The following is a 24845-nucleotide window of genomic DNA, read 5'->3' on the forward strand; positions in this document are numbered from 1 at the left end:
ATTTCTCACAACCCCATCAAATCCTGCTACCTCTCCATCTTCTTTTCACACAGAAATTCAAAATCCTCCAGCTGATAGACTCTACTCAGCAAAACAAAAGTCCAGTAGCATTCCAAACGGCTTCCATTAAATGAAGTCCCAGTGGTTAACTAAACCCCATGTAAAGAGTATTTCCATGTCCCTGAAAGGCATAGATAGATATAGATAGATAGATAGATAGATAGATAGATAGATAGATAGATAGATGATAGATAGATAGAGAATAGATGACATATACATACATACGTAGGTAGATAGAGGATATGTACATACATACGTATATAGACAGATACAGACACAGATATAGATAACAGTTCTCATTTGAACGCTGGCCACTGAACTAATGGCTCATTCAGTCTTGTCACCATATCATTTACCTGAGTAAATGCACCGATGGCCATAAATTCTCAATTTAGAAGAGAATGTCACTCCTGGATTCTTGAGGGCATAGAGTGTACCCAGGTTATATACAATTCTGGTTCTGCTTTGCTGCTCAGCCTTAAACTAGCTTCATAGCAGAAGTTTACATTGGTACACTGAAATCAGAGTTGTTTGGTTCCATACATAAACACAGTAGGACTATCTAAAGACAACTCTATATATGCCTGTAGAGGCTTCTGTCCCCATTACCCCTCCTATCAAAATATGCCCATGCTTCCTCCATCTACTGCCTTTCTCAAGCCAAAACCCAAACATGTTTCCCCAGCTGCATGCTCGGAATGCTCTCTGAGCTCTTAGATGCAGAATAAGGAGAAACAAAAGCTGAACAAATGAGTAGCAGAGGGCAGGAGCATGCTACTTACTTGTCTATCTGAGCAATTTCTCCTCACTTTTTCAAGAGTCATCAAGGTTGAATATGTAATGTTGATATAAAGCAGATAAGTCTTCAATAAGTGTTCATGGCTGTTTTTGTTGTTGTTGCAAACACTGTTTCTATTGATTGAAATAGAACAATGGCTTCTCTGTCAACCATGGGAAAAGACAGCCAAGTCAAGTTATTCTTTAAAAATAGGCACTTGCTCTACAAAGAAATGAGAGGGAAGAGAGACTATCTTTGCCAAGGACAAGTTTTAATTGATGATGGCTGCAACACTAATGAGGCTGCCTCCCATCAATACTGCTCCTGCTCAAAAGGATTGCTCAAAGGGGCAGCTATAAAGGCAGACAGAAATGACCCACTCCATTGCCAGAACCTCCCATGTGGCAATATCAATAAATAAGTGGCACCGATCATCTCATCTTTAAGTCCATGTTGTCAATTCAGACCACGCTTAGGGAATCAGACTCTCCAGGGAAATATCAGTTAAAAAAATAACTAGAGAGAAACCAGGAGTCCCTCTAAGGTGGTTATTATGGCAGTGAACAATGTATTTCATTAGAAAAGACTGTAACAGGTAAAACATTTTATTCAAGGCTTAAGAAAAATAAAATTTCCAATGGTAAATTTAGCAACTATAAAGAAAAATATTTCTATATATATTAATAGTTTCAATTCTTAAAAAAAAGCAACTTTTCATAACCTCATTGGAAAGAATGTAAAAATTCTCAACAAATCACAATCAACAAGATGTTTTCAGGATGTGTTAACACATGTATATATATATCTCTGGTTACCTGTGTCAGCAAATATTTTTCCTTGCCTAGTGGGCAAATTTCTGGGCAAACTTATTGTCTGTCTCAAAAATTGAAAGGTAACCATGTTTTTATGCCAGGAATAAAGACATGTAAGGAATATGCTAAAGCATGAAAATATTGTAGGAAGAGAAATCAGTGAGAAATGTGAAGCAAACTGGTCAAAGTGATACTCAAATCCCAAGGTCTAAGCCTGGTGCCGTGGCACACACTTGCAGTTCCAGCAACTTGAAGGCTGAGGTGGAAAGACTGATAGATCCCAAGCGTTCAAGTCCAGCCTGGGCAACAAAATGAAACTACATCCCTAAAAAAATAATAATAAATATTGTTTTAAAATTTAATTTCAAGGTCAGAGAAACCTCCTGTGAAAAACCATCAATTGGTCATTTCTACCTAAATTATTGTTGCCTACAATCTAAGACCCTTCTGGGTTCTTGCTTAATGAAACATTTGTTGATTTCTTACTACAGGTATGTACAAAGCAATAGATGTGACTGAAAGTCGAATAATATTGAAATATGGCCCCTGCTCTTTAACTGGTTATAGTCTGCCTATAATCAGTTAAGCACACCATAGCCAACCACTGGCTCAAATATATCCTCCTTATATGTGGCAGGCCCCAGCTGACTTGAACAGACTTATCAACAAGTTCTTCATTGTGATGCTGTATTTCTATATTTCTAAAATCCTTTCACTGCAGGGGAAAAAAAAGTACTATAATTTAGCTGGGCACAGTGGCTCACCCTGTAATTCCAGCACTTTGGGAGGCTGAGGCAGGTGGGTCACTAGAGGCCAGGAGTTCAGAACTAGGCTGGCCAACACGGCGAAACCCCCTCTCTACTGAAAATACAAAAATTAGCCGGATGTGGTGGTGTGTACCTGTAATCCTAGCTACTCGGGAGGTTGAGGCACGAGAATCACTTGAACCTGGGAGGTGGAGGTTGTAGTGAGCCGAAATCATGCCACTGCACTCCAGCCTGAGCAATAGAGAGACTCTGTCTCAAAAAATAAAAAAGTAACTACTGTAATTAATTTGTTCTATCTTACCTGTACATTGCAATTCATTTTGGATATAGAGCAGCATAATACCTGTCATGAACGATGATAGTTTATGTACTGAATCATGTAAACCAAAAGCAAATCCTCTAGACATGATTCCAAATTCCTGACTCTGCCAAAAGTCAGGGACTTGTGTACAAGTATGAATGACAGAATCATGCCCTCAGGAAATAAGAGTAGTTCAAAGTGCTAAATCTGGCTAGCAACTGCAATATCATCTAATGCCCATCTATCGCTTTACCTGACTTCATAAGATTAACCTGATCATAACTTCAGTTTTAACATCAATTTCATGGAAAAATGAAATACTAATGGCAAAAACACTGGAAGGTGGAAATGAAATTTTATTCATTAAGTAATCTACAGAGCATCTAGTTTATACCTTGCTTGCACCCTGACTAGTTTCTCTTTAATTAGACAACATTTACACATCCTTTACTTAAGATATGCCCATACAAGCAAATATATGCCAAACAGAAATATGCAATATAATAAATGACATCTGTTTAATAAAACTTTATTTTACTTTACAAAGAATAGCTCGCCTGCCTTTTATTTTATATAATAAAAATTTGTTTTATTCAGTAGAGTACAGTGAAGTGGAGACACCAAGTTCTTTTTTAAATGTAAGAAAATACAGTGTCTGTTACCTTTACCTTTTATGAGTTGCCTGCTCTCCTGTATTTGGCAAGACAAATAGAATTACATACTGTGAGTGACTCAGAACAGAACTTCACTATCAATCATCTGCCTGGCTCTGCACAAATTCTGTAGGGCATTCAGGACATTTTGCTGCCTATGGATATTTTAGACAAGAAGAATTCCTGAAAGCTTCCTGATGGATTAATATAAGAAAGGAGGACATTTTCATGTTTTACAGCTATTTGCTTAAGTACTATGGCCATTACTACAATCCAATGAAAGGATGCCTCTTTAAACAGAAAAAAGTGCCCTCATAGAAGATTTCTGGCTCCCTTTATCACAAACTGATTTCAAAGCAATGATATATAATATATAAATATTGCATGCACTCCTCTGCAGAAAATTAAATGCTGTACTGGTGCCAGCACCTTTACACCTAGCAACAACTGTGAAAAAAAGAAAAAGGAGGAAGAAAATCTATGCCAACCATTTAAGAAAATAAGTTTGCTCATGTACCTCTTTAGCTTTGCCAATGAAATAAAATGCAATTTATTAGCTTCTCTATCATTTTATTGTGGGATTCACACCTATAAATAAATAGCAGAGCACTATTCTCAATAGCATTTCACAACTTCTAAAATAAAGCTTATACTTTCTTTTAAAGGTAACAGAAAATTTAGAAAACACAAGAAAATAAACAGAAAAAATTCACTTATTGACCCACTAATATTTATATTTTAAAGTATTTTCTTGCAGTTTTTAATGTATTTTTACATGTAATATTCTGTCTCTTACTTTTCCCCGGTATTTAAACATTTCTCATGTTATAAACTCTTCATAAACATTTTAATGACTACGTAACAGTCCATGAATAATATAATATATAACAAAGTTGATATGACATTTGTCCATCATCAGATATTTAGATGTTATACAATTTTTTATTATTATAATATCATTATTTCACATCCCTGTTTATATATGTATATCTTATTTTTGATAACTTGAACTTTTCTATTTCTAAATTAAGCAATATTTCTTCCATCTGGAAATGGTGAGATAATACCCCCAAAAAATGCTTTTTTTAAGCACCTCATCTATTACTAAGGACAATATATGGAAAATTCACATACATCTAGAGAACAAACTAATGACTACCAATTATATAACATGTTTTGCAATTTACCAACATTATAACAACCACCCTGGGAGTATGTGTAATTATTATCTCAATTTTTAAATTCATAAATTATAGCTAAATGAGTTTAAGTGCCCTACTCAAGTTCAGACAGTTAGAAAGTTATGGGGCTGACATGTCACCTCTTACCTTTCTGACTTCAAAGTCCACCCTCTTCTCGCCATATTGTGCTTGGCAGGAAGCTGGGGGCGCTGGACTCTGCAGTTGTTGCGACCATGAGCACTTGAATCCTACAGCCTTGGCCCAGAACCCACTTCTGACTATTCTCTCTGTGAACTTGTGTAAATTTCTTATCCTCTCTGCACTTCAGTTTTCTAATCATTTGAAACTCTGATAAGGATATTGGATATTAAACCTAGTATAGGTTTGTTCCGAGAAGTAATTGAGAAAGTTCAGTTTATTAAGAACACCGTTAATGTCTGCATTTCTTTTTTACCTGTAAGCTTGTTTCCATACACTGAATTAACATTGTTTTTAATTCAGCAGTTTTCTATATTTCCTCACTCTCAGGTAGAAAATATACATTTCATTATCCATTATGAGTAAATATGAAACAAAGCCACATCTCAAAACCGTTACCTACAATCTAAAAAATTATACAGCAGATTACTTAATCAACCAATACTCAAATTACTAACATTTGCTAAGGACTCAAATGAACTGACCTAGCTAAATGTCCAATAGGAAGTGTGCAGTACAAAACAAATGTTTTATACTGTTCAAATAAGATCATCTGATTATTAACTGATACCACAGCCCAATGTGACTTTACACAAAGTCTTCAGCATGATCAGCTTTAGAAACAGTAGTTAAGGTATAATTATAGTTTTGGTTATGCAGAAAATATACTAGAATTAGAAACTGAATAACTCTAGAAGAATAAATTTAGACTTCTTGTTAATAATGGAAATCAAACTTACATAAGTCAAGAGAGAAGTCTTAAATTTGAAAAAAATATTGTAATTTATAACAGAAGAAAGTGGCAAAGGAAAAGGCATCCGAATAAGTTTCGGCACAAAGAATTTAATCAGTCAACATTTAACCAGGAAGCTGGCCCACCATGAGTTATGGAATAAGGGATGTATTATAGGAATTAGACCTTACGCAATCAGAAAAAGGACTGGGCAAGTTGGGGTCCAGGAGGGAAGTTGGAGAATCAGACCACCAACCAATCTGAGAAACCAAGCACATCAGGCCACTAAAATGGGGCTGTAAAAGGAAAGCTCACGGGGAGGTCTATGGGAAGTGCAGCTACCATTTCAGGAAGCCCACGCCAGAGAGTCTGGGTGTAGGATTAGAGCTATGGTGGCTCAACATGGTCAGCAGTCAGGAAGAAAAGCTGGGTACTGAGTAAAGACCAGCTGAAACCTGCTGGCACCTCTGCATCTTCCTGTCCGCCTAACCAAGCCAGCTTCCAGGGTAATAGTTACTGCCTCGCTTCTGCCTTCCAAATCTTGTCGAAGTGTTTTTTCTGGCCAATGCTAGGCTAAAATTATGCAGGGAAGAGTGTTCCAACACACATGGTTTCTTGCATAACTGACACAGTACAAACCACCACAAGAGTTTGGATTAAATGGACAGGTAATCAGCATTGTAACACAGTATGCCTCTTCCAACAACAGTTCTTGCTTTCATAAAAATAAAAAACGTCAAGATGCCAACATCAGGGAAAACTGCAACATTAGTGAGGGGGAAAAAAGGGCAAAAACTTCCTTTGACACCAAAACATGAGAGGTGAAATGGAAATAAGCAAGTAAAATTGTCTAATTTGCATGTCTGGAGGAGAAATGATATAGTTAAGATTACTCTTTCAATTGAATAAGAAATTGTTTCCTCATTAATCATCACCACCATTAAACAAGATTCACCTAGAATCTTTGTTGCTCATGTATCATAGCTTACAAAAACAATGCAGAATTTTTCAAAAAAAATTTTCGAATTTGTGAAGGGAAAAACAAAACTTAAGGGCCTGAAACATTAAAAAGGAAGAAGGCAAGAGAAACGCTAAATGATGGTACTCCATCAATCTGAGTGGGACTGATGGAATGTGAAATAAGTTCTAGGACAAAAATGTGCCACGGAACAATAGGAAATGTCAAATATTATTTATTTCCTTAGCATCATAAGGCACAGGTAGGAAAAAAGAAATGGAAAGATGTTTTTCTTAAATAAAATGTCTAAAATATTTTGGGCATTGAAATGTGCCCTATATCCCCTAATGAGAAACAAGGCCGTTGTTATTGTTTTGGAAAAAATACATGATTCTCTAAAGAATAAATTATAATAGTAATTATAGAATTTCACAGTGAGGTCAGTTTACAAAAACAAATTAAAATGAGGCATAATAAGCTAGTAGTACACTGTCTACATGACCAAAATGAAGGGGGCAATTTTTATCTGAATTACTCTAACTTGTTGTTAAAACAATTTTAAAATTCCATTCAGAATTCAGAATTATTTATTACTTCTCTTGTGCTACTACTACTGTATGAGTTGCTAAGTACACAAACATGAATAAGATATATGCAAGTGGAAATCTGCCACTTGCGTTAAGTAATTCAAAATCTGAACTCCCTTACATTTGTGTGGGGGTTCTTCACTCTTCACTTTATTATCTTGGTGGAGGGGTAAAAGCTTCTTTCCTCATCAGAGCTGAAAGTGTTAGACACTCTGATAGCTAGTCATTCTTGTAGATGGAGAATAATTTTAGGCTCTGGCCATCAGTACAACCATATCTGACTCATGCATGCTAACTGAAGACAGTATCAGCAGTGGAGGCTTCAAGGTCAAGGCACAGAAATGATATGAAGTAGCAGTTGTAGGAAGGTGAGGTATTGGCACCAAAGAGGCAGGAGTGCAAGTGTAGCACCTGGTGCTCTGCCGTGGTTTACTCATCAGACCAATTCCAATGTGGAATTTGGAGCTTTGTTTCTAGAAACATTTTCTCATGACTAGTGCTCCAGCCTTCCATTATAGCTGGTAAATACCGAATATATTTTCAATAAACTCCTTTCTGTTCAATTGGAGTCCACACCTCCTGCCTGAAAATAAGAAGTTTGAGTGATACAACATGTTTCCTAGTCTGAAAGAGTTAACATCTCAAAAGAGATGCCAATGATGACACCATATAAAGGCATAAATATGGTATGTCTAATTACCAATCAACATCTCCACTGTGAGGACTCAAAGATACTTCAAACTTAGAATCTCCAAAACTAGGCCTGGGTCTTCTGTCAATTTTCTCTAAGTCAACAATTGGCACCACTCTTCCACTTGTTCATGACAGAAGCCAGTAAGATATTCTTGACACTGCCATCCTTCTCACTCCCAATAGCCAATACATCACCAAGTCTTGTCAGTCTTGCCTCCTGAATCTCTCTGTAATCATTCTTCTTTCCAACATCACCACCACTCCTAAGTCTATGCTTCCAAGATTTCTCACTGGATTGCTGCATTAATAGCCTTCTAAAGAATGACCCACATTATGGCTTCCTTCTAAACCACCATTGACAAAGTGATTTCTTAAAAATATGTATCAGATCATACCATTCAACTACTCAAACACTTCAATGGCTTCCCAAAGCTCTACATGCTCTGGCCTCTGCATGTCTTCCCACTCATTTCTGGCCACTTTCTGCCCTTAGAGTTTGCAACCCAAACACATCAGTCTTCTTCCCTATCTTCATTACCCAATGCTTTCTCTTGTTTTGTACCATTAATTTCTACTCAACCTTCAAATTACAGTTAAAATATCACAGCCTCCGGGAAGTCTTTGCTAGAATGCTAGACTATATCTGGTGCTCTTATTATAAGTAATCAAAGCTCCATGTATTTTTAATCATAGCTTTTATCACAGTTTGAAATTTATGTGATTACTTAATTAACATTTGTCTCGCCACTAAAGCGTAAGTTTGGCAAAGGCCAAGACCATGTCTGGTTTTAGTCTTCATTGTGGGGCCCAGGGCCTAGCACATGAAAACATACTGGAAACAGTACATATTTGTTGAATGAAAGAATTAATTATATAAAAGGAAGAAACAGATTAATTAATTCTGTATAGACAGAGAGACAAATGAGGATTTAGAGAAAGGGTGATACTAAAGTTAAAGGGTGAGGCGGACTTGCTCAGGTAAGTCATTGTACCATCATTCACTCACCCTTGCTACTATAGACCCCAGCAGTCATAACGATAATCGGTGACAAAATGCACAATGCCTTCCTGTCCTGTACTCCCCAACTTGCTTTAAACCCCTAACAATTATAAATAAAATATATTTTTAAGCTTCTTTGATATAACCACCCACAAAATCAAGATAAGCATCATTATGGACCAGAAATAGAACAGAAAATTATAGCAGTACTAGAGCCATGAACCTGGTGCATTCAAAGTCCCTCAGAAAACCTGGGGGTTAACAGAGACTAAAGGTTACCCAGGCATAGCCAAGCTCACTCTGTAGAGATAGATGTTGGGGAAGGGCTCCTTATCCAGAAAAGGAAGCTGCAAATCCTGTGATTGCCCAGACCTACTGCCAGTGGTGTGCTGATAAATGTTTAAAAACAATGGGTACACTTGAAAATACAGAGTGGAAGAACAGATATGGGAGACTCCAAAAGGTAAAAGGTAGGTCAGGGGTGAGGAATGAGAAATTACCTATTGGATACAATGTTCACTTTTCAGGTGTTGGGTACACTAGAAGCCCAGATTTCACCACTACACAATATATTCATATAATAAAACAGCATTTTTACCCCCTAAATCTATTTTTTAATAGTTTTCTGGGGTTAGGGGAGTGTATGCCTATATAAACTTATACATTTATTATAAATTTTATTAATATAAAGGATGCATAGCAATTTATAAATAATAATATATACAATACCCTTTGTTGTAAATTCCATACAGCCAATTGATTCTCACATAATTTTGTTGTTGTTGTTGTTGTTGTTGTTGTTGTTTTATGACAGAGTCTCTGTCACCCAGGCTGCAGTGCAGTGGTGTGATCTTGGCTCTCTGCAACCTCTGCCTCCTGGGTTCAAGTGATTCTCCCACCTCAGCCTCCCAAATAGCTGGGACCACAGGTGTGCACCACCACACCCTGCTAATGTTTTTGTAATTTTTGTAAAGACAAGTTTTCACCACATTGCCAAGGCTGGACTTTTGTTGATTTTTGCTAAAGTCTTGTATGCATAGCCAACCTGTAGCTGCAACTGACAAACCACTATACTCACAACATGCATGTTGGTTGATAGTCCCCTTTACATTAATAAATAAGATAAAATAATGAAGATGTATGTCAAAACTTGACTTACTCATCAATGATGTGAAGAACTCCTTTGAAAGTAGTTTCTTAATACTAGAAGAATATTTCCTCATTTTTGTGCTATTCACTAATGGCTTAACTCAGCACACTTTTAAATTTAATCTGAATTATTAATATGCTCTCCATCACTAACTTAAGTCTAGATGAACAAAAAAACAATAAATCAAGCCCTGATTTACAGCATTTGCCAATTTCTTTGGGAAAATACTTCCACCATGGCCAATTGCGAAGTACCAAAATGTAAGTGAACAGAGAGTTGGGAGAGATGTACAGTATCACAACACTACATAGGAATTTCCACCCTAAAATACAATAGACATAAATAACTCTAACAGCATAGACAATAGTAAAGTAATTAGGAAGTGATGTCTTTAATATGTATTACCTTTGTTTTTAATATAATGTATTTAGTTATTATTTTATATAATTTAGTTTTATAATGGCTGTCTTTTTTTATTATACTTTATGTTTTAGGGTACATGTGCACATTGTGCAGGTTAGTTATATATGTATACATGTGTATAATGGCTGTCTTTAACAACTGACTTAAAATATTCCTTGAAACTTTAGCAATTGACTCTTGCAAGCTAGTAAAACTTGACTCCAGCATATTGCGGGCACTACTTGAATGAAGCTTCTGTGAACTTGTCATAGCTTGAAGAAAAGGAAATGATTCTCCTGGTTGGAATGAAACAATGACAACATCATATTTCTCTATTTCTTTTAATAACACTGAAGTACTAGTATCAATATTGGTATTTTATTGAATATGTTCACAATTTATTAAACTGATTTATTTCAATAGGTTTTCTGAGGAACAGATGGTGTTTGGCTACATGAATAAGTTATTTAATGGCAATTTCTGAGATTTTGGTGCACCCATCACCGGAGCAGTGTACATTGTACCCAAAGTGTAGTCTTTTGTCCCTCACCCCCTCCCACCCTTTCGCCCTAGTCCCCAAAGTCCATTGTATCATTCTTAGGCCTTTGTGTCCTCATAGCTGAGCTCCCACTTATAAGTGAGAACATATGATGTTTGGTTTTTCATTCCTGAGTTACTTCACTTAGAATCGTGGTCTCCAATTCCATCCAGGTTGCTGCAAATGCCATTATCTCCTTCCTTTTTATGGCTGAGTAGTATACCGTCTTGTATATATACCACATTTTTTTATCCACTCATTGACTGATGGGCATTTGGGCTAATTGCATATTTTCGCAATTGCAAATTGTGCTGCTATAAGCCTGTGTATGCAAGTATCTTTTCATATATGACTTCTTTTCCTCTGCATAGAGACCCAGGACAGGAATTGCTGGATCAAATAGTTGATCTACTTTTAGTTCTTTAAGGAATCTCCACACTGTTTTCCACAGTGGTTGTACTAGTTTACATTCCGACCAGCAGTGTAGAAGTGTTCCCTTTTCACCACATCAATGACAACAACCATTATTTTTTGATTTTTTGATTAGGGACATTCTTGCAGGAGTAAGGTGGTATCGCGTTGTGGTTTTGATTTGCATTTCCCTGATAATTAGTGATATTGAGCATTTTTTCATATGTTTGTTGGCCATTTGTATATCTTCTTTTGAGAACTGTCTATTCATGTCTTTAGCCCACTTTTTCACGGGAGTGTTTTTTTCTTGCTGATTTGTTTGAGTTCATTGTAGATTCTGAATATTAGTCCTTTGTCAGATGTACAGATTGCAAAGATTTTCTCCCACTCTGTGGGCTGTCCACAATTTTAATCCATTTCAAATATTTAAAATATTTACTTTTACAAGATATCAATAAAAATGTAAGTTTATTAAATATACTTCCTATATATTCTTATTCTAATAAAAATTACTGGCACCTAAACTAACAGAAATAAAATATTAATCAAAAATACTGAAATACATTAAAATGACTAAAATTAAATTATATAAAATGGAGAAACATTAATATTATTTAGCTTTGTTTTGTTTGTCTGTTTTCTTGATACAGAGTCCTGCTTTGTCACCCAAGCTGGAGTGCAGTGGCATGATATCGACCCACTGCAACCTCTGCCTCCCAGGTTCAAGTAATTCTCCTGCCTCAGCCTCCTGAGTAGTGGACTACAGGCATGCGCCACCACACCTGACTGATTTTTGTATTTTTAGTAGAGACAGGGTTTCACTATGTTCACCAGGTTGGTCTTGAGCTCCAACCTCAGATGATCCACCTGCCTCAGCCTCTCAAAGTGCTGGGATTACAGACATGAGCTAGCGCACCTGGCAATATTATTCAGTTTTAAAAGCAAAGTGTGTCATACATCATTAATCATAAATACATTTTTATAAAAATTTTTCCAGCTGTTATAAAAGCTCTTTCTGACTCAGCCCTGACCAGAAAAAAAAAATGATAAAGAGATGAGTATAAGCGATAATATTTCTAAGAATTTTTCTCTGATTCTTCTATCTTCAAAAAATTTTATCTTTTTGTAACTTGATAAAAATATCAATAACTTTGGAGAGCTCTTTTTGAAAAGTTTTTGCAGAACTACACTTTTCTTTTTGAGAAGTTTTCGCAGGAACTAGACTTTCTTTCTTTGATAGCAAGGCATAGATTTTTATTCAAATAAAGCATTTCACATTCCACGTCATCACCTTTAGTTTCAAATTGTATAGCTGGAGATCCCTGGACTGAGACACTGATATAATTTCAGTGCTCTCATGTTCATATCTTACTTGTTTGGAAATATTTTTAGGGTATGAATCAGTCTTGCAGAGAAAACTTGGCTTTGTCAAACTGTCATTTGCATCTGCTTCCTAAGAATTGTGAAGGTTTAGAAGAACTCATTTTCTAAAAGAATGTGCCTTTGTTCAGTTCACATTTTTACTATTATGGCTACTAGTTAAATTTTTTTAAAAAGTGAAGGAGGTGTCCAGTAAGTTTTTCTTCTCCGCTATGAACTGAATATCTATGTCATTGATCATGATGTCAAAATACAAAAGAGTCAGGTTTCTTCACCCCTCTGGCAACTACTAGTTCTGTTGCCTTTTTGGATTCAGTCCCCTCTAGCCCAAGCCACTCCCAAAACTACTGTTTCTGATGTTGTAGGTGGAGTCAGAACATCAATACATCCCTCCTGAGTGTAGCTACCCCGAGAGATGCTTTGGTACTCACCTCTGTACAACTCCTACTGTCAGACCAGCACTCTGAGTTTTGCAGCAATTCTGATTTATCTCCAGCCAAACCAGATATCACGTATCTGTGATTTAAATCATCTCCTCTGCCTGCCAGTGTTTAATGTCTAGTTTGTTTGATTGTCTCATTGATGGCCAAGGTGGAGCAGAAGAGAGATACAAGACATGAACTGCAAAAAGGGGCTGAGGGAGTGTTGGTAACGGTGTTAGGAGAGGGAAGCGGAGGCAAGAAAGGGAAGGTGAAAGGATGGGAGAGAGAGCCACAACATGTCAATAAAACTGCTGATCATTACATGAAATAACAGTATTCCCCAATAAGAAATATCACTTTCTCAATATTTAATGTTAGCTTAGGATACAGGTCATTTAAAAAAGAAACAAAAAAAAAGTGTTAAAACACCACTACTGACTCAGTGATTGGAGTTGTGATAACACTGACATCAGCAAAGAATAGTGGTCCCAAAACAGATAAAATAAAATATGTTCTGGGCTTAAGGCCTTGTCTGCAAAGGAGCCAGAAAAGATGAGGTGGATACAGAGAGAAAAAAATTTTAAATTAACTTTAAGAATAAGCCTGAAACCTAAAACTCAAAAGCACAGGAAGAAAAATAACACTAAAAGAAACTCAACTAACAAATTCAACATTAGGGAGATACATTTACTCCCTACTCTTTTAAATGGCTTTAATGTAAGTATAGTTAAGATATTCAAGGAGGGATAAAGAAATAACATTCATCAAAGTAATATGACTTTTGGGAACAAAAACAGACCAAAGTGACTCAAGAACAAATTAGAACTACTAAACTACATGTAACCTTTTCAGGATAAAATAATAAATAAATAAAACCATAGTACACTGATAGTGGGGGAAAAGCAGATTTGAAATACAAAAGGCAACTAGATCATCCTCTCAATGCGGTGTGCAGTGAGTCAGTCTCATAACCTGAAAGACAAGTAGGCTACTTTAGAACATTTGAAATGAAACACAACACAATAGTCAAGGTAAATCAAGATGGAAACAATAAAAGAATTTAATTAGAAAGTGGTTTTGAGGAATTCATCTAGAATACATATCATCTTTAAAAAGAAGCCATGAAATATGGAAGATGGGCTGAGGCACCATGATTTGTCTAAAAACACATGCAGAAGTAGAGAACAAATAGAACAATAAAAGCAATATTTCTCAACTGAAGAAAAACCAAGCCCTCAAAATGAGCGCTCACATTGAGTACCAATCAATTAAAGAAAAACAAATCCACACCTGGATATGTTGAAGCAGTATTGCAGAATAGCAAAGACAGAGTGAAAATTCTTAAAAGATACTAGTGAAAAGCCAGTAAGAAAAAAATAAAAGCGAAAGTCAATAAAAAGAGAGCCAACTTCCCATTAACAACAATCAATGCCAGAAAACAAAGAATGATATTTTCACATTGTTGAAGGAATAAACTGATTTCCTACAATACTCTAAATAACTATCTATCATTCCAGCATGAGTGGGAATATGGAAAAAAACAAAACTGGATCTGTTCCTCACTCCATAGCTACAATATGTCCCCAAATGATGAAAGATTTTCATGTTATAAAACAAAATTACATGAGTAATAGAAGTAACCACTGGAGAATTCCTCTGTAATCTGGAAGCAGAAAAAACTTTACCAAACATGACTCCAAATACAGAAGCAGTAAAGCAAAAAAAAAAAAAAAGGTAAATTTTATTATATACAAGCTTTTAAAATTAAATATCAAAAACTTTCATGAGCAAAATAAAAAGACAGTTGGAAAAACTGAGAAAAAATATTTGTAGTATATCACAGTTTAAGTGTTAATATCCCTAATATGTTTTCTTTACATTTTCAAATATAGAAAGGACCAAAAGCCCCTTTTTAAAAGGGTGATAAATATCGACAGATGACAGAAAAAGTATGCATAAATGGCTCGAAAGTATATGAAAAGATGCTCAACTTTTATCAAAAAAAAAAATGAAAGAAAAGAAAGGCAGGTTAGAAACATGCAGGAATAGCCAGGAAAACTGAAAGAGAGAACTAGCCTAAATCGACGCTAAACATACTCTATGACACTATAGTTAAAATAGTATGGTGTGTTGTATGACTAGACAAGTATACCAGTGGAATGGAATAGAATGTACAGAAATAGACCCAATGTATATGAATATATACCATATGACAATGGTGGCATCCCAAATTACTGGGGTAAAGGTAAATTTTTCAGTACACTGTTCTGGAGAAATGGGATGCCATTTGGAAAAAAATAAAATTAGATCCTTTTTTTATGCTACATACAGAAATGAAATCCTAATGTATGAGGGATACAAATATTTAAAAATGAAACTAAATACTAGAAGAAAACAAGAGTGAATTCCTCATTAATCTTTGGGTAGGGAAAAACATTTCTAGCTATGACTCAATAGTCAGAGGCAATAAAAGAAAATATTGATAAATTTAACTACATAAAAATAAAAATAAAATTTGCATAATGACGAAATTAAAAGTAACTGACAAACTGGCGGGGAGGCGGGTGGAATATTTGTAACATATTCCATAGATAAAGAGCTAATATCTCTAATATATAAAGAACTCCTTAAAGGCCAGGCATGGTGGCTTATGCCTGTAATCCCAGCACTTTGGGAGGCCGAGGCAGGTGGATCAGTTGAGGTCAGGAGTTTGAGATCAGCCTGAACAACATGGTGAAATCCTGTCTCTACTAAAAATATAAAAATTAGCTGGTCATGGTGGCTTACACAGGTAATCCCAGCTAGTCGGGAGGCTGAGGCAGGAGAATCTCTTGAACCTGGGAGGCAGAGGTTGCAGTGAGCAGAGATTGTGCCACTGCACTCCAGCCTGGGAGACAGAGTGAGACTCTGTCTCAAAAAAAAAAAAAAAAAAAAGAAGAAAAGAAAATCCTAAAATAGAGAAATAAATAAAATCTAACAGAAAAACAGGGGAAAGACATGACAGTTCACAAAGAAAAGGTATAAAAATGTCCCTCAAATAAATGGAAAATACTCAAACTCATTCACAGAGAAATGCAAATTAAAACAACACTAAAACACTGTAAGACTGACAAAAAATTAAAAATAAATATGACATTGTATTCTGATGCCAATTTATGGGGAAAGAGGCACTCTCATACATTGCTGGTGGGAACTCAGATTGATATACAACAGTTACGGAGGGTAATTTGGCAATACATTTTAAAAAATGCACCCATCTTTTGGTCCAGCAATTCCACTTCTAAGAATCTGCCCTGAAAATAATATCCCTTTAACTATACAAAAATATATATGCAGAGAGTTATTTATTGTTGCTTCACTTGTAAACAGAAACAACCTAAATGCACATACATAGGAGAATGGTTGAATAATATATGTATACACAATGGTGTACTATATAGCTGTATAAAAAGAATGAAGATCTCTATTGAGCTGGTATGGAATGATAGTCAGGACATAGTGCAAGAAGCATTTCTCACCTTCAGGTGAGCAAAAATCTAGAAGTTTGATAACATTGTTGGTGAGACCATAGGGAAAAGTCATAAAATAATATCTATAGCATACTATCTTTTATGTAAGAAAGGTGAGGATATAAGAAAATGCACATGTATCTGTTCATGTATGCAAAAGAGATATAGGAAAGATAAATTTGAAACTTAAGAGACTGGTAACCTATGGAGATAAGTGAAAAATCAGTAAAAAGAGGAGGAAGAATTGGAATTGGAGTAGCTGAGATGATGAAGAAGTGACACATCTTGAGGATATATATTTTGTGTGTGGCTCAGACTCTCAAAATATAGTAACGTTTTACATACCCCAGAAAATTAAAAAATAAAACAACACCAGTTAGATACAGTGGTGGTGGTGGTGATGGTGGATGAGGAGGACCCAAAGGGAATACAAATACTAACAAATCACCCTAATGTATTACAAATGGATAGCATCAATACATTGACAGTGATGGAAAATAAAAGAATAACCTACATAACTTTGAAAAATAGTATTTTAACTAGAAACTGTATAGCTAAAGACGAAAAGAAATGTACATAAATGCTGCAATCTAGTTAATAAATATGTTTCTCACAGGAATATGATTTAGTCATTTTGAAACTATGTGCATCCCAGAATTGAATGAATATTGAAATATTTTATAGATAAGGACGGTCAAATTTCTCAGTGTTGGAAAAAGAGACTACAAATATGAAAAGGGAGTAGGCTAAAATAAACCTTGTGGCATTGAACTGAAATCAGAAATATTAGTATAAACTCATGATATGACAGACTAGATAGGTAGGTAGATTAGATGGATATATAAATGATAGAGAGAGAAAGATGATTTCTTACTTCTTTCTTCTAAAAGAGCCTGGAAGTAGGGTTGCCAGATTTAGCAAATAAAAATATAAGACACCAGTAAAATTTGAATTTCAGAAAAAAAACAATTTTTAGTATAAATATGTTTCATGCACTATTTGTGACATACTAAAAAATTATCCAGTAATTAGCTGAAACTTAAATGTAACTGGGGTTTTTATATTTTATCTGGCAACCTTACCTAGAACCAATTACACTCCATTAGCAATGGTTACAACTAGCACCCAGATCTTATTTTCTAAACATCATTCTCCAATAAAAAAAATTTCATAGCTGACACAGAAAAATACACAAGAACATTCTGCAAAAGCTTGTGATGTCAAAAGGCAAGGAAGTTTTCAATGAAGGGATAGAGGTTTGTTTAAAGAATCAGAAGCCAAAATGAAAAAGATGATGAAAACATTCTATCTTAATTAGGCTGTGGTCACCCTGATATACACATTTGTCCAAATTCATTGAACTGTATACTTAAATTATGTACATTTTTAGTATTTGTAAATTATAACTTAATAAACTTGGGTTTTTTAAAAAGAGAAAAGTAAATTAAAACTGCACCATCTCTCACCTTCAGGTAGAAGAAAAATCTAACATTTGATAACATATTTTGTTGGTGAGACCATAGGGAAAAGGCACACAGAAATGACACAAAATAGTACAATCTATAAGAAGACTTGGCAGTACCTAGAAAAATTACATATGCATTTATCCTTTCACCTAGAAATTCCTATCAAAGACTACTAAGGATAGATACAAATGATTCAAGAATCTATTCCAAATATACACTGGTGAAAATACAAAAAAAAAAAAAAAAAAAAGAGTAGGCATAATCCAGGTGTGGGGGCTCACACGTGTAATCCCAGCACTTTGAGAGTCCAAGACAGGTGGATTGCCTGAGCTCAGGAGTTGGAGACCAGCCTGGGTAAGATAGTGTGTAACCTGTCTCTACAAAAAAAGTACAAAAATTAGCCGGGTGTGGTGATGCATGCCTGTGGTCCCAATCACTCAGGAGGCTGAGGCAGGAGGATCGCTTGAGCCTGGAGGTAGAGGCTGCAGTGATCCAAGATTGTGCCACTGTATTCCAGCCTGAGTGACAGAGTGAGACACCATCAAAAAAAAAAAAAAAAAAAGTAGGCATAAAGCTATCCACTGCAGAATTAGAATTATTTGTGATATCTACAGGCTGGAAACAACTAAATCCTCATTAATGCAGGACTAATTGAATAAACAGGATACATTTGCATAATGGAGCATAACATACATATAGAAAGAAATGGGAAATATCTACATTTACTAATATGGAATGATCTCCAAACTACATGATTTTTAAAAAAGCAAGTTGGAGAAAAATGTCAATAGTATGCTAGCACATAACTAATAAAGAGAGAAATACATATTTGCATATACTTTCTTTCAAATGGAAAGATTAAAAATAAAACAAAAAAGAAAATGTTCACCTATAGGGGAAGGGAAGGAACAAGCAAAAGGGGGCAAGAACAAAGCTAGGCTTCTCAGATTATATCTTGCTTTATTTATTTAATTTTGGGACCATAAAAATATTTTACGTAATTATAAAATAAAATTTTTAAAAAACAATCACTAAAAAAATCAAAACCAAAAATAAATTAATAAACCATATAGTGTAACAAGCTAGCAGCAAAACCACACAGTGGCATTAAGTGATCTTAAAACACAATAATTTTGTCCTACATGTCTAGTGAAATATGGTATACACTGAAAGCTTCAAATATACCAAAAAGAGCTTCACAACAAAAATCTTAAATTATGTTCACTAGTCATACCACTGGAGGTAGTGTTGGTATTTTTATTCTGAATTTATTACAAAATAAAGCAAATAAGTAATTCTGTTGGTATGAGAACCAGAATTTTTAACAAGAATATAAAGAGAATCAAATATAAGACTCAAGAGGTTAAGTACTCTAGGTTCTTGAATTTGAATTGAAATTAACATAAATTATGATGTATTTTATCTTTTCTTTTTTTTTTTTTTCTGAGACAGAGTATCGCTCTGTCACCCAGACTGGAGTGCACTGATGTGATCTCAGTTCACTGCAACCTCCACCTCCCGGGTTCAAGCAATTCTCCTGCCTCAGCCTCCTGAGTGGCTGGGACTACGGGTGCGTGCCACCACGCCCAGCTAATTTTTGTATACTTAGTAGAGACGGGGTTTCACCATGTTGGCCAGGCTGGTCTTGAACTCTTGACCTCAGGTGATCCACCTGCCTCAGCCTCCCAAAGTGCTGGGATTACAGGTGTGAGCCACCACCCCCGGCCATCTTTATTTTTAATACACACACACACACACACAGAGAGAGAGAGAGAGAGAGAGAGAGAGAATGAACAGCAACGATGACCAACGATGGAGCCGAGCCCAGGTGCTGTCGCAGCCTGGCCGGGTGTGTGCACGCTCAGGGCAGCACTGACACACCAGCCCCCTGCTGCATTGGCCCTCTCCAGACTTTGGGCGTCAAGGAGCACAGGAGGGAGGCCGAGGGGTGGCTGAAGACAGCTGGGTGCTGGCCTGCAGGTGCTCCTTGGCATGAACAGCCTGGGCACCATGAACCACCGCAGGAGGTAGACAGACTCCTGGGTGGAAGGGGACAGGTCCCTGGTGAAGCCCCACCTTCAAGCCAGGGAGGGCCTGAAGCCAGGGAGCCAGGCTGCCGGTCCAGGAGACTGGAGTGGGAATGTGTGGTACTTTTCCCTGGACCTGCCCATGGCCACCCATGAACCAATCAGCATGCACTTCTTCCCCTCTGAGGCCCATAAGCCACCCCTCCCCACCCCATCCTTCCCGACCCCAACTCAGCCAAAGAGACGATAGAGAAGGGAAGGGATGACCAGGGGCAGAGAGGAGCTACCTCTCTGCTGAGAGCTGAAAAGACAATAGAATGACCAACTGCAGAAAGAAGCTACCCTCTTTGCTGAGAGCTGAACATTCTTCGGGACACCCTAGCTACAGAGAAGAGCTGCCCACTGCGGGTCTCCTCTGAGCTATTCTATTGCTCAATAAAGCTCCTCTTTGTCTTGTTTGTCTTCCACTTGTCTGCGCACCTCATTCTTCCTGGATGCAGGACAAGAATTCGGGACCCACCACATGGTGAGGCTAAAAGAGCTGTAACACAAACATGGCTGAAACATGCCGCTTGCTCGCCATATTGCAAGTGAAGAGAGAGAAGAGCTGCGGCCTTCCAGAGAGCCCAGACCTGGGAGTTCCCCAAGCCATGGCTGTGACTCCTCTGCAGGGCACTGCGGTTCCTGGTGTCTCCAAGCTTCCGGGCGCCACCACATTCCCTGGTGCCAGCTGAGGAAGTTGCTTGCAGTGCACCTGGTCCAGCCACAGCGTCGCAGAGAGCCCGCACCCATGTCAACACCTGGAGCTGCCTGCCCTACGGCAGCAGCCGGCATGTCTGTGTGCAGTGGCTGGACCCGACGCTTGCTCACACACCCGCCGCCACTCCACGCCTGACTCGCAGTCTCCCTTGGAGGCGTGGGATCCAGGCCAGTAGCATGAGCCGAGCGCAGCCTGCCAGGCCAAGTGGGCAGAACAAGCCTAACAGGCCCAAGCAAAATTCAGGCAAAGATGCCACTGGCCACAGAGTTTTCCAGCCAGAGAAAGCGACACACCAAAGATCCCGTAGATCAAGATCAAGCCTCTAAATCTAACTACTAATTTATATAAAATAAGGGGGATGCGTTTAAGAAAATCACAGGATGCAATACACAAATCTATACTGTAGAAAAATTTATGGAATAAATTGCAATGGAAAAAGAGAGAAAGGAGAGGGAAATGTAAACTAAATTGTATTTCAAGTATGAGACTTCAATTGATTGCCATACATGGGCCCCATTTGGATACTGATTTGAACAAATAAATTGCAAAAAAAATTAATATATGAGATTAGGTATATTTGGACACTGGATATTGGGTGACATTAAATAAATATTTAGGAGTAAAAATGGCAGTGAGATTATATTTTTTTGAAGTCTTTACCATTTTGAAACAAAGGCTGAAATGGTTACAAAAGGAATGTTATGAAATGGGTAGTATTAATAAAACGGTTGATTGTTTTGTTTTAATTGTAATCATTAAGGCTGGTAACAAGCACAAGAGAGATTATTATACTGGTCTAAAAACAGGTGTGTGTAAAAATTTTCATAATAAAAAGTTTTCTTAAGTGTGATTTAAACAGTATTTTTAGAAATTGAAAATCTAAAGAGTTCTTCAACAACATATTAGCAAAGGGAATATAACTGTGTAACTTGTGCCTAAGTGGTAGAATTCTCAGGAGTCCTAATAAATAAGACTGGAAGTGCAATTTATAGTTCCAAAGTAGCTCAGAAGTTTTTGTTTTTGTTTTTAAGAGGGGAAAGAGAAGGAATAAATGAAACTTTATCATTCTAACTAATGGTAAGGAATGGGGGAAAAGAGCAGCGGAATGTAGGAGAACAGAAAATAGAAAGTAAATATTTGGCATAAAGCATAAACTGACAGAGGAATAACTAAGAGGAATTGAGAGATCAACTATAACAGTGGAATAGATATGAAGGCTATATGCTCTAGAGTGCACCCCCTCACCTCCCCAAATACCACACCCAAGCACATGAGCACACGCATGCATGCACACACACAGAGGAAGCTGTTTATTCATTTGTTAAAACATCTAACAAGAAGCCACTAAGTCCTTGATCCTGTCTAAGAACTAATGACATAACAGTAAATGAGACAAATGTAAAGCTTACCGCATGAAGCTTACAGTCTACTGAAAAGATGCCTAAAAGAATAAAGGCAATTCCAATACAATGTGTGAAATGCTATGATAGAGAAAAAGTCATTTTGTCCAAAATAAGTCTTGTATGTATTGTCTGCATTTCCTTTAAGAATGAGCTATCTTGGCCAGGTGCAGTGGCTCACGCCTGTAATCCCAACAGTTTGGAAGGCCAAGGCAAGCAGATCACCTGAGGTCAGGAGTTCAAGACCAGCCTGGCCAACGTGGTGAAACCCCGTCTCTACTAAAAATACAAAAATTATCCAGCCTGGTGGCGCACACTTGTAATCCCACCTACTCAGGAGCCTGAGGCAGGAGAATGGCTTGAAACTGGGAGGCGGAGTTTGCAGTGAGCTGAGATCACGCCATTGCACTCCAGCCGGGTCGACAAAAGTGAAACTCCGTCTCAAAAAAAAAAAGAATGAGCTATATTAAAATGTGCAGACCCTAGGAAACGCCAACACATGTTACTGAAATAACACTCACCGTCATAACATACTCCTTAACAAAGCTACAGTGCACCTCTGATCTCGGGAGCCCAGAACAAATTAACAGCCACACAGATGTAATGAGAATGCCCACTCCAGGCTAAAGATGGCTCAGTTTAGAACAGTTTAAGTTAATGCCAGAAAAATACTGTCAGGACAGAATCAGTAAGCTCTCATCAGGAAAACAGAAACCACCTTAAATAGTTCAAGCACAGAGTATTTACTACAAAGAGACTTTATGAAAATGATGGAAGGGCTTAAGTATCAAAAAGGTTGAGGTAAGATGAGGTAAACCAGAGAGTAAGAACCATGGAAGCTGCTACCACCTCTTGGGCTGGAATAACAGATGGGAGAAGGAAATGCTAGAACCTGGAACACAATGACTCTGAAGCTGCTAGAGACTGCTGTGGCCACTGAAACCTCTTTCACCCCAGCCTGCACCGCCAAAAGCCCCTGGGGTTAGTAGTTACCCTTACCCTCAGCGCTTTTACCATTCAAACCACAGCAGCCACATCTGCCACTGCTGGAACTGCCAAGGGACATTACACTTAGAGCTGTATTCTGCTGTTGGAAATGCCACCAAAGCATAGGCTACATCTCTCTTCCTGCCTTCAGTCTCCCACAGGTGCCCTCCCATTAGCCAACTCTAACTGGAAGCTACCAGGCCAAAAAGGCTAGAAAATGAAGTTTGCAGGAGTCCAGCTTACTGAGATACAGAGTAAGGCATGGAAGGACAGGAGTGGAACGAAGCAGCAAACGGACAATGCTATACATCTCTTTAACTATTTAGCATCCATTCTCTTCTATTCATATTAACTTCCTTATAACAAGTTGTTATTTGGAGGAATGTAAGTCAGGGATCAAAAACTGAGCAGAAGCCAGCAGATTCAGTGCCGAGCTGACTTCTACCACTTTAGTCTTTCTAACAAAACATAACAGTTCACCTGAAATTGCAGCTCCAGGCGATGGTCAATTCCAATGAACTCTAAACCAGAATTCCTAGTATGAACAAAAATGCCACCGACTGTTGGTTGATAGATATGATTCTATATAATGTGATTTAGCCTTCATAATAACAACAATTTGAGTTTTACTCCCCATGGACAAAAAGTAGCATACTACCAAACTATTTATTTCACTGACACTAACTTAACAATTAACTGTACCTGAAATGATTTAAACACCTTTAAATTATAGGAAGTACACCAATATATTACTATTTGGCTCCAGCAGTTAAACCAGTGATTATTGATATACTCAACAATGATTCAAAAGATGTATAATAAGAAATAAATCATTATATTGCTGAAGGTTTATTTTTAATTGGCCCAGCCAAATAAAATGTTACATGGTAAATGTGTTATAATTTTATTAATCTAGAGTGGTGATCTATAAATTACAAATTTCATATTACTACAAAGGCTGAGTTTTTTGTTTGTTTGTTTTGAGACGGAGTCTCGCTCTGTCGCCAGGCTGGAGTGCAGTGGCATGAGCTTGGCTCACTGCAACCCCCACCTCCCGGGTTCAAGCGATTCTCCTGCCTCAGCCTCCCGAGTAGCTGGGACTACAGGTGCATGCCACCACACCCAGCTAATTTTTGTATTTTCAGTAGAGATGGGGTTTCACCATGTTGGCTAGGATGGTCTCGATCTCTTGACCTTGTGATCCGCCCACCTCGACCTCCCAAAGTGCTAGGATTACAGGCATGAGCAAGGATGAGTTTTTTTAGATATTGATACTGATATCACAATAGCTCATAAAATTATCACTATATTCCAGAAAAATATAATCAAATAATAATAGAAATCCTTTATTCTTTAATGTATGCTAGTGACAAAAATTCAGTTAGTTGACAAAATCATCATATTTGATATATCAGGATGACTTCCAGCATATAAAATGTCAACTACCAAGTGTAAATGTAAAATGATTCCCATTTTCTAAAATCCCCATTCATCCATTGTGTAATATATCACGCTTCACGCTGTTTTACATTATGTAAAATAAACAGTGAATACAGACTCTGTGTTTTAATGCCTGAGGTGTGAAATTAGTTCTCTGCCAAGTGTGTTTTTGATTGTTAGAGATTTAAAACGTTCAGAAGTGTGTCAATCTGAGACCACATTTCTTCAGTTC

The 24845-nt window shown here is 37.1% G+C and overlaps 1 long non-coding RNA gene across 1 annotated transcript in view; it reads right to left on the reverse strand.

Annotated features, from left to right (window-relative positions):
* The window catches only part of LOC107975697 (uncharacterized), a 424270-nt gene extending 409508 nt beyond the window's left edge, over positions 1–14762 (reverse strand). Inside the window, exon 1 of the long non-coding RNA XR_010158344.1 lies at positions 843–14762. This is a non-coding gene — a long non-coding RNA (uncharacterized LOC107975697). The remainder of the gene's footprint in view (positions 1–842) is intronic.
* Positions 14763–24845: the final 10083 nt, after the last annotated feature.

The sequence above is a fragment of the Pan troglodytes genome, chromosome 6 (assembly GCF_028858775.2).
Source record: "Pan troglodytes isolate AG18354 chromosome 6, NHGRI_mPanTro3-v2.0_pri, whole genome shotgun sequence".
Classification (NCBI taxonomy): domain Eukaryota; kingdom Metazoa; phylum Chordata; class Mammalia; order Primates; family Hominidae; genus Pan; species Pan troglodytes.